This window comes from Haemaphysalis longicornis, unplaced genomic scaffold, assembly GCF_048455015.1.
Source record: "Haemaphysalis longicornis isolate Haplotype H1 unplaced genomic scaffold, Haemaphysalis longicornis Haplotype H1 scaffold_4, whole genome shotgun sequence".
In the NCBI taxonomy this organism is placed as follows: Eukaryota; Metazoa; Arthropoda; class Arachnida; order Ixodida; family Ixodidae; genus Haemaphysalis; species Haemaphysalis longicornis.
Window position 1 is genome coordinate 131,610,994 of NW_027526361.1, and position 8,065 is coordinate 131,619,058.

An 8,065-nucleotide genomic window follows, 5' to 3' on the forward strand; every position below is an offset into this window, starting at 1 on the left:
CCATGTGTAATTTTCTCCGTGTTCGGAACGAAGTAACATTGATTTTTGATTTGGCTGAAAGCATCGTGGCATGGTAACTTTATGTTTTCTTCGATTGTGCTTTCCGGCCATGTTGAAACAATTCCTGTTTTGGCTCGCATTGAGTTTTGCCTGTGAGAAATGTTCATGTCAGAAAAATAAAAACCAAGGCATCGCAGAAGGAATTGCTTTAAGCAGACCTCTTCCTTGTGATTAAGGAATAGTGTTTATACCAGGCTATTCTTTTTACAGGAAAAGTATTTTAGAATAGACAGAATCGGTTTTAATAATTTCAAAAGGTGTCTATTTTTGACACTATTTATGTTGCTGAGAATGCTGCCGTTTTAATCATTCCCAATATGAACTTAGACGCATTTTTGGCTTTTTGACGTGCTCTTGTGGCACTCTATTACACTAGAACTCTCCTTTCTGGGCCTGGACAACATTTTGCTGATTGTGTATCAAAACGAAATAAAATGGCCCCAAAAAAACGTCGGGTGCAGCAGCAGATTACTTTAACTTGAGCTGTTGATTTAAATTTTAGTTTGGAGTTCCTGTAGAAATATATCTCTCTCAGCTTTGGTGTAAGAACTTTTGAATACGCTTGCGTCGTGTGGAATCGTTCCAGCGCTTTTACAGCCATGAATATGCATTATAAAAAATTTTCACAGCCTCTGGTAATGAGTGCGCATATTGCGCCGCGTGCACAATTTGATTGCTTCAACTTATGCACGTTTGGAAAGGAGTCGGGCATCATGATGTGGCCAAATTGATCAGATGATTGACAAAGATTAAGGGAAACCCCCAAGTTGGAGTAAGTTTCTGCGACGAAAATTTGTAACCGTAGGCCTGTATTTCAGATGCATGTAAACTTTCCCTTCGCAGGAACTCTACACACCACATGCTGGCCACGTTCAGGCAAGTTTGCCAGCCCTGTAGCTTGAGCATAAGCGGTGTCTATCTCAAATGAAAGGGCATCACTTCAAGCACTTTGAACTGAAACTGCTTTCCTGATAACGTCCTAGGGAATATGAATTCAAAGTTGTAGATCTACCATACGAGCGCATGCTACCCAAACCTGTGCTAGCAATCATGACAGTGTGCCACGCAGGAACACACTTTCGCTGTACGTGCGATGAAAAGAGGTATAGGTCCTATTACTTTATGCGGTTTTTGGATGCACTGAAACCAAGACGGAGAGGTTTGCTTATAAAAGTTGGTGTCAAGTTTGCACTCTACATGCGGCCACCTTTCATAGTTCAGAAAGTTCAGTAGCCTCTATACTATTTACGCAATTTTATTCAGAATTTCCTTGGGGTTGCCCTACCAGATAAAGCGCTGCCTTGCATTTCAACTAGAGGACGTTCACTCCGCAAAAAAAAAACGATTGGTTGTCCCTTAAACCTCACAATGTTTACCTGATCCCAAGTAGGAGATTCTCCACTGCAAAATATGATCTTCGCAGTTTTATTTTTATTACCCAATTCGGTTCTCCGTTTGAGAAGAGGCCCGACAACACGCACTGGCTTGATGCCTGTTGTTCTGTTGCAGCCTCGCCTTGAATGAACCGATGTATTACCTGTCGCACCTTTAAATTTTGATGATGCATTTCTAAAAAAGCATACATTACAGTTTCCTTCTTCCTTGGTGTAATGGACTCTGAATTTCCTGCCATTCTTAAAGACGACAGTCTTTCTTCATCTTTTCCACCACGGAACGTTTGTCTGTCTGGCGGTCTGTCTGTCTATCCCTAGATTCAGCCCCCGGCAAAAGTTATTGCATATGTTGAACGACACCTTTATAAAGCAACAGCCATGTCTAAACATCTACGTCCGGTGGCAATGTTCATACTTGTCAACACTGTTGAGCCAAAGCAAAACATTACGCATTTCTGAGGCAAAACATCAATACATAAGTGGTAATTACAGTGTATATGTATTTTAAATACACAGATGCTTGATTTTTTGTGGTAGATAATCCAACAATACCGCCACAGTAGAAAAAATTGGCCATTGAATAACTCGCCATCTGGCAGTGGCCCTGGGAACGCACGATTGTGCGTTTCTCAGGGCCAGTGCCAGGTGGCGCCACCAGTGTCCAAAAAAATATCTTTGCCGGTCTGTTGCGCGGTTCCTGTTTCTTGGATCTATTACGCGGCGTAGAATTTCAATGGGCGCTGCGTGCACATAGCTTTGGAGAGGGCGGCGCCAGACTCACGATTTCGAAACTTTAGTGACCATGGCAGTAGCGACGAAGTGCCAAGAGTAGACGCGAAGACGTGCCCATAAAACGAAAGGAAACCACCGAGGACGACATTGCAGCGAAGAAGTGCCGGCGTGCCGACGCCCGTTGTCTCATGCGTGCCCAGGAAACGTCCGAGTAACGTGCGGAGTGGCTAGCGACAGACCGTGAGGCGAGGCGCACCCGGAGGAAGCCTGAAACACCTGGCACGCTACTCGCGAATCGTCCGTTTTCCAACCTTTTGGAGACAACGCTGTAAAATTGAGATCCCCCGAAACAAACTTGCATTACAGTTATGCCAGGCGGAAACGGCAGCGGGAGAGCATAAATGGTGGGCAGTGGAGAGACGAGGACTCATGCAGCACGGGTGGCAGAAGACTATAGTCTTTCGGCGACAGCTTCAGCAAAGCAAGCAGACACGCGGCCAATTTTTCTCTCTGCTCTCCCACCATGCTGGTTCACTTGGCTGATATTGGCTACTCCTAATTTTTTCTTTGGATTTCTCCATATGAATTTTTTGAAATATGCCTCAGTCGTAAAGTACGCATCCTTGCCTCTTTCCTCGGCTGTTTTTATTCTTACTACTTCGTAGGTTTCGCGCGCGCTTTATACTTCAGGAATACCCTTTCCTTTGCGCCGACGCCGCCATTGTAAGGGGTAACACGGAGCGCCACGATGGGATCCACGGACATCTTGCGGCACATGCGCAATCAGTGCCACAGGGGGATATAGTTGCGCGACGTGTGGTGCAGTTCCTCCCACTTCGCAGCGTGCGCTCTTGTACGAAAGCACCACAGGCATGGAACTCTGTTGAAGTATTCGAACTGAAGTATCGAGGCATCGAGGCACGCATGCAAGATGTACGCAAAAATTTTAAGCGTTTTGTAATTTATCTTCTAATAAATCTGAAGAATGCATGTACTAAATCAACCATTTACAATTTTCACTGTGCAGCAATGCGTGTTTCCATAACTCACTTTGAATGCGTTTTGTTATTGCACCGAGGCTAGATTGAGTACTTTCGTCGCGCGGCGAGTAGGAGGACCCGTAGCAGGCTAGCCGCACCTATATAACCACCTCTAGCACTAATTGCGCGTGTATATGGCCTCCTTTATAACCTAACGTGGCCGTGCATCGTGCCGCAAGATTCCCTCAGTGCGCGTCATGGGGGGCCGTTGAGCGCGGCCGCGGGTTCCGTGTTGCCTCTTATAGAGGCCGCGCCTCTCCATCCACTGCCCTCGAGCGCTGTCGCCTGTCCCCGCCGCGTTTTTGTGTCCCTCTACAAAAGCTACAGCCCACGCGGCCAGCCGCATCCCGCCTCTAAAAACATCGCTCCCGGCCTGGTTAAAGGGCTTTCCGATTGAAGCCGAGCACTTGTCAAGTTTACTATTTTACCGAGCGTCTGAATGGCCCGTTTTGCTGCCGTCACTGTCCGCTATACGTGGCCCCATTCACACTCAAGCTCCGTCACCGTGCAGCTCGTGATGCGGATGCCTGAGGACTTCACCTCAATTTTCGGGCCCCCACTGGCAACTGCTTCTCTAAAACAAGTCCTCGCAGCAGCAATACGTCGTTTTCGTTAAAGGCAGGTTCTCTTTCCTTACCGTCCTGGCGCACTTACCTACTATTCGGATAGGGGAAGAAAGCGGACCAAATTAGCGACATTTTGTCCCTACATCAGACGTTGCGAAAAATTACGCCCACCTCCCCTCGCGGCAACCCTGGTGTGATGCGACGCTGAAGGGGGTTCCATTGTGCGTTTCCGTTGGGTCGATTACTCGAATTGCGTGAGCAATCGTCGGGTAATGCGAGAGAGAGAGAAAGAGAGAGCAAGCGTAGCGCGGACGAACGTCAACTGAGAGACCGGCCGGAGCGTGGCACTAATATGCGCAGCGCGCCCGAAGGAGAGGAGACCGCGGAGAGAGAGGGCGCTGCACATGCGCACAGTGCGCTTGCACCGCGCGCAGCGCCGCCCACCGGCGGAGTGAGAGAGCGCGCCGCACTGCGCGCCACAGATGTTGGGGGAGAGGGCGCGCTATCACGACGAGAGGAGAAGGGGCGCAGCGGTGCGGACAACAACGGAAGCACGCAGGGAGGACAGGGCCGCCGACAAGAGAGGCTCTCAGCGTCGCATCTAAAAAGAATGTTTCTGCATGTGGCCGATAGTTGTCGCAACGTTTGCCTAGCTGCACACTTGCGTTTGCTATCGCTACGTTCGCAGCGACTAAAGCCACCTACCCTTCATCGGAGTAATTTACCGACCATTTCGGCGGATGGGGGCCGCGACACGTTTGCTCCCGGCGTTCTCGCGCCGTTTGTTTACATATTCGTGAGTACTTCCTACACGACGTACGCGACGCAGCGATTCATGCAGTCGCGTTCGACTTTTGCCAAAGGTCGACGGAAGAATTTGTAAACTGACGATGATGGTCGCCCAGTCAATCGCCGTTTACGAGCATTGAGGTTCTAGAGCTTCAGCTGGTTCTGGCGCTACGGCTTCGCGGTCAGCTGTGGGTGTCCAACCGTTCTCCGCCAGCCGACTCAGGTAATCGTTCCTTTTTGGCAGGCTTGCCGTCTATTCGCATACTATTTAATGCGAAGATTGCTTTCTGCTCGCGATTGTTATAATACCGAAGTTCTTGAAATTATTACGTACACGTTCTCACCGTCTTCCATTATAGACGCTGTTTATGCTGATCTGCTTGCATCTGTCGGCGATCGCAAGCTATTGACTATGTTTCAAGGCTCAGACAAGTATTCTGGCGCATTTCTTTCGTAGGCATGCAAACCTCTCTCCAATGGCGTTTCTTTGTCTATTTTTCAATGTGGTGTGAATAACATCATTTGGCATCGTGTACGATTTTTCAAGGCAACGCGCTTCGTGCTAACCAATCTTATTGTCGCATTCGGTCTTTTAAAGAAAATAAACTTGCAGTATCATTTATGCCTGAAGTTAGAGTGCGAAAGAACTGTGCTGGCAAGATTTTCGTGTGCACGTGTGGTTCGTGAGGGCGTTGTAGCACGCGATTTTAATCTGTTGCACCCCCTTATGACGTCGAGTACTTTTGCTTGCCAGGCGTACCTGCCCAGGGGTGCTTACTTCGTTATGTGTTTTCGTAGTAGTGAAGTCAATCAGTTTTCCATAACTGATGTAAGTGCAGTGGCAACGACCAGGAGAACAACACAGGGCAAGAGCACTGCTTGTGTGGTCATCGGCGTCGTTTGCGCTGCTTTTCTGTAGTCGTAGATGATGTTTTTACCTTGGCACCAACGTTGTTTCATTCTTCATGTTGCATTTCTTTCTCTTGCAGCATCGCCCGACTGCAGTCACGGTGCCCCTAGTCTGACTGCAGTCACTCATCCTGCCATTCTAGTGGGACCTGTTGTATGCAGGCGACTTTTCACATTCTAATGGGTTCCCTCCCATGACTGGCATGTAATCGATGGTATACTTTAGATCCACCACTGCGTTCTCACTGTCCGTGCAATTAAGACGAGGGTTCACAGTAATACTAGTTGACAGGCATGAAGACAGCAGGGCGTTCTCTGAAAATTAAACTCAGTTATACGTAGGTTGATGTCAGAACAAAACTTACCAGACCTATGTATCCATTTCAGCCTGATGTTTTCAAATACAATTCTTTCAGTAAGTAGCAAATCAATGAAGAAGTTATACCATTTCAGCCTGACGTTTTCAAATACAAGTCTTTCAGTAAATAGCAAAACAATGAAGTGATATCTCGTGCACTGTTTAGTTACTCCCTTCTGTTTTTTACTGCTAAAAATTTATACAAGGTTGCATCAATTTTTTTCACAGTTATAGAGTCATGGTCACACTTATCAAGGCGCACCAACTAGCTTGAACGCACAAACTGAAAAATTGGAGCTTTTTAAAATTGACACTCAGTGTGAGTGAGGTAGACAGAAAATAGAAGGACCATGCTGCACTTCAACCTGATTTACAGACGATAAAATTTCGTCCCACTATAACAAAACATGTAGAGTTGAGCAGGTTGATGTCGTAAAAATGGTAAAAATATACCAAGTGATTTTTCGTTGGACGATCCGACTGCCAGAAACATGATAAACCTGTCGCCAGTTCGTACCTTCCGCATATTTTTCTCCGCGTGTGTCCTCTTCATACACGTACTAAGCATTGTTATCATGGCCGCTGATAGGCACACTTTTAGCTGCCTTATAAATTTTTGCAAGTTGTAGTTGCAGGGGTCCAGGCTGAACGGAGATGCATGCATGCTTGTTGGGAATTACTCTTCGACATTTTAATAGAATAGGCCAGTGAAGACTGTCGTGAATCGAATGTATTGTTCACACTATGTGTATACGGGTGCCACCGAATAACCGTGTAAATCATGACAGGTTCATCCGCAGATATGTGTGGAAAGTTGCCGTTTGACTTAAATGTCTGCTTGGAAAAGAACGCATGTATGATGTTCTCGTTCTCCAATATATACGCCTGAACCCGTACACTGAGTTGTTGGTTGCTCTTCTATGCTGCTTTCACTGTTTTTATTTTTGAAAGTTTGGATGTGTTGCATTAAGGCTGTCAATAATAAAAATGAAGATAATGTCATCAGTAAATGAAATAAAAGCAAAAAATGTGCATCTGATGTCTTGCCGTCAACCTACATGAGAGGCACATGCTTCAATATGGCCCTAACTTTTCTCCTGGTAAATCAGTTGGTTAAGAAAGCACCCATGCGATGCCGCGCCTGAATCCTAATTGCCCGAAAAATAGCCATGTCTCTCCTAGCGTGGCTGGGTACCTTGGCTCTAGCACCATTAGAGAGTTCTACCCCTCTGTCGCATAAGTAGAACAAAATTTTAGACGTCATGGCTAATCCAACCACGATATTTTGAGCAAAATTATAATACATTCCCGCGTATTTAGTGCTGTCCTGTGCCTAACTGTGGGCAAATGTTCACCTGTGAGTCACTGGCAGTTTTGTTGGTTTGGACGCAGGATTCAGAGAACGCAACAGATTCCTTGTGGTCGACCTTCGTACGTGCGCTCAAAGCAATTGATTCTTTGATTCAGTGATTGATCTGTGCGTGCTCCAGCAAGTACGACGCCCACAAACTGCCGAGCATGCTACCAAACCGAGCTTGTCTGCCGAGCATGCTACCACCAAATTGACATAGAACTACCTTCACCGCGCATGCGCGGCACCTGCTGAAATTGTGTCTTTTCTTTCGTATCCGCCGTTGAATTATTGTCCTCCTTTCCAAACTTGAAATTCCGATGCGCCACAATACAATTCGACGGATCCCTCGAATCTGTTTGTCTCAGTCGTAGCTTACGGATGGCAGCGGTCACGTATTTCCGTGGATGCCTGATCACCACGGCTGATTGCGGATGGCTAGTAGGCACGGCGAAATGGAAAAATGAGCCTAATAATGCTATCGCGTGAGTAAGTAAAGTAACGTTTACATATTTTAGATTTTGGAGCGTCATTCAAGTTGGTTGATTGATTACGACAACGTGAACTGGCCCCGTGAGGCTATCTGGGAATTGCTTTAAACGGGAATCACATTTTCATAAGACATACACAGACAGCAGCGCAAGCACAATAGATAATTCTAAACTTGAATTAGGTACCTGCCAAGCTCCAGGGAAAAAGCATCCGTACGAATGTACTCGGTGAACTTTTGTACATGATAATAATCTAGACAGTGTGTACAATGGGCGGGTTCCATGTGTTGCCAAATAGTATCACCGATTTTAACAGTTTTATCTCTAGCTTTACACTAATTCCTGGTAGCGAAGTTGTGGTGACGCATTGAACAC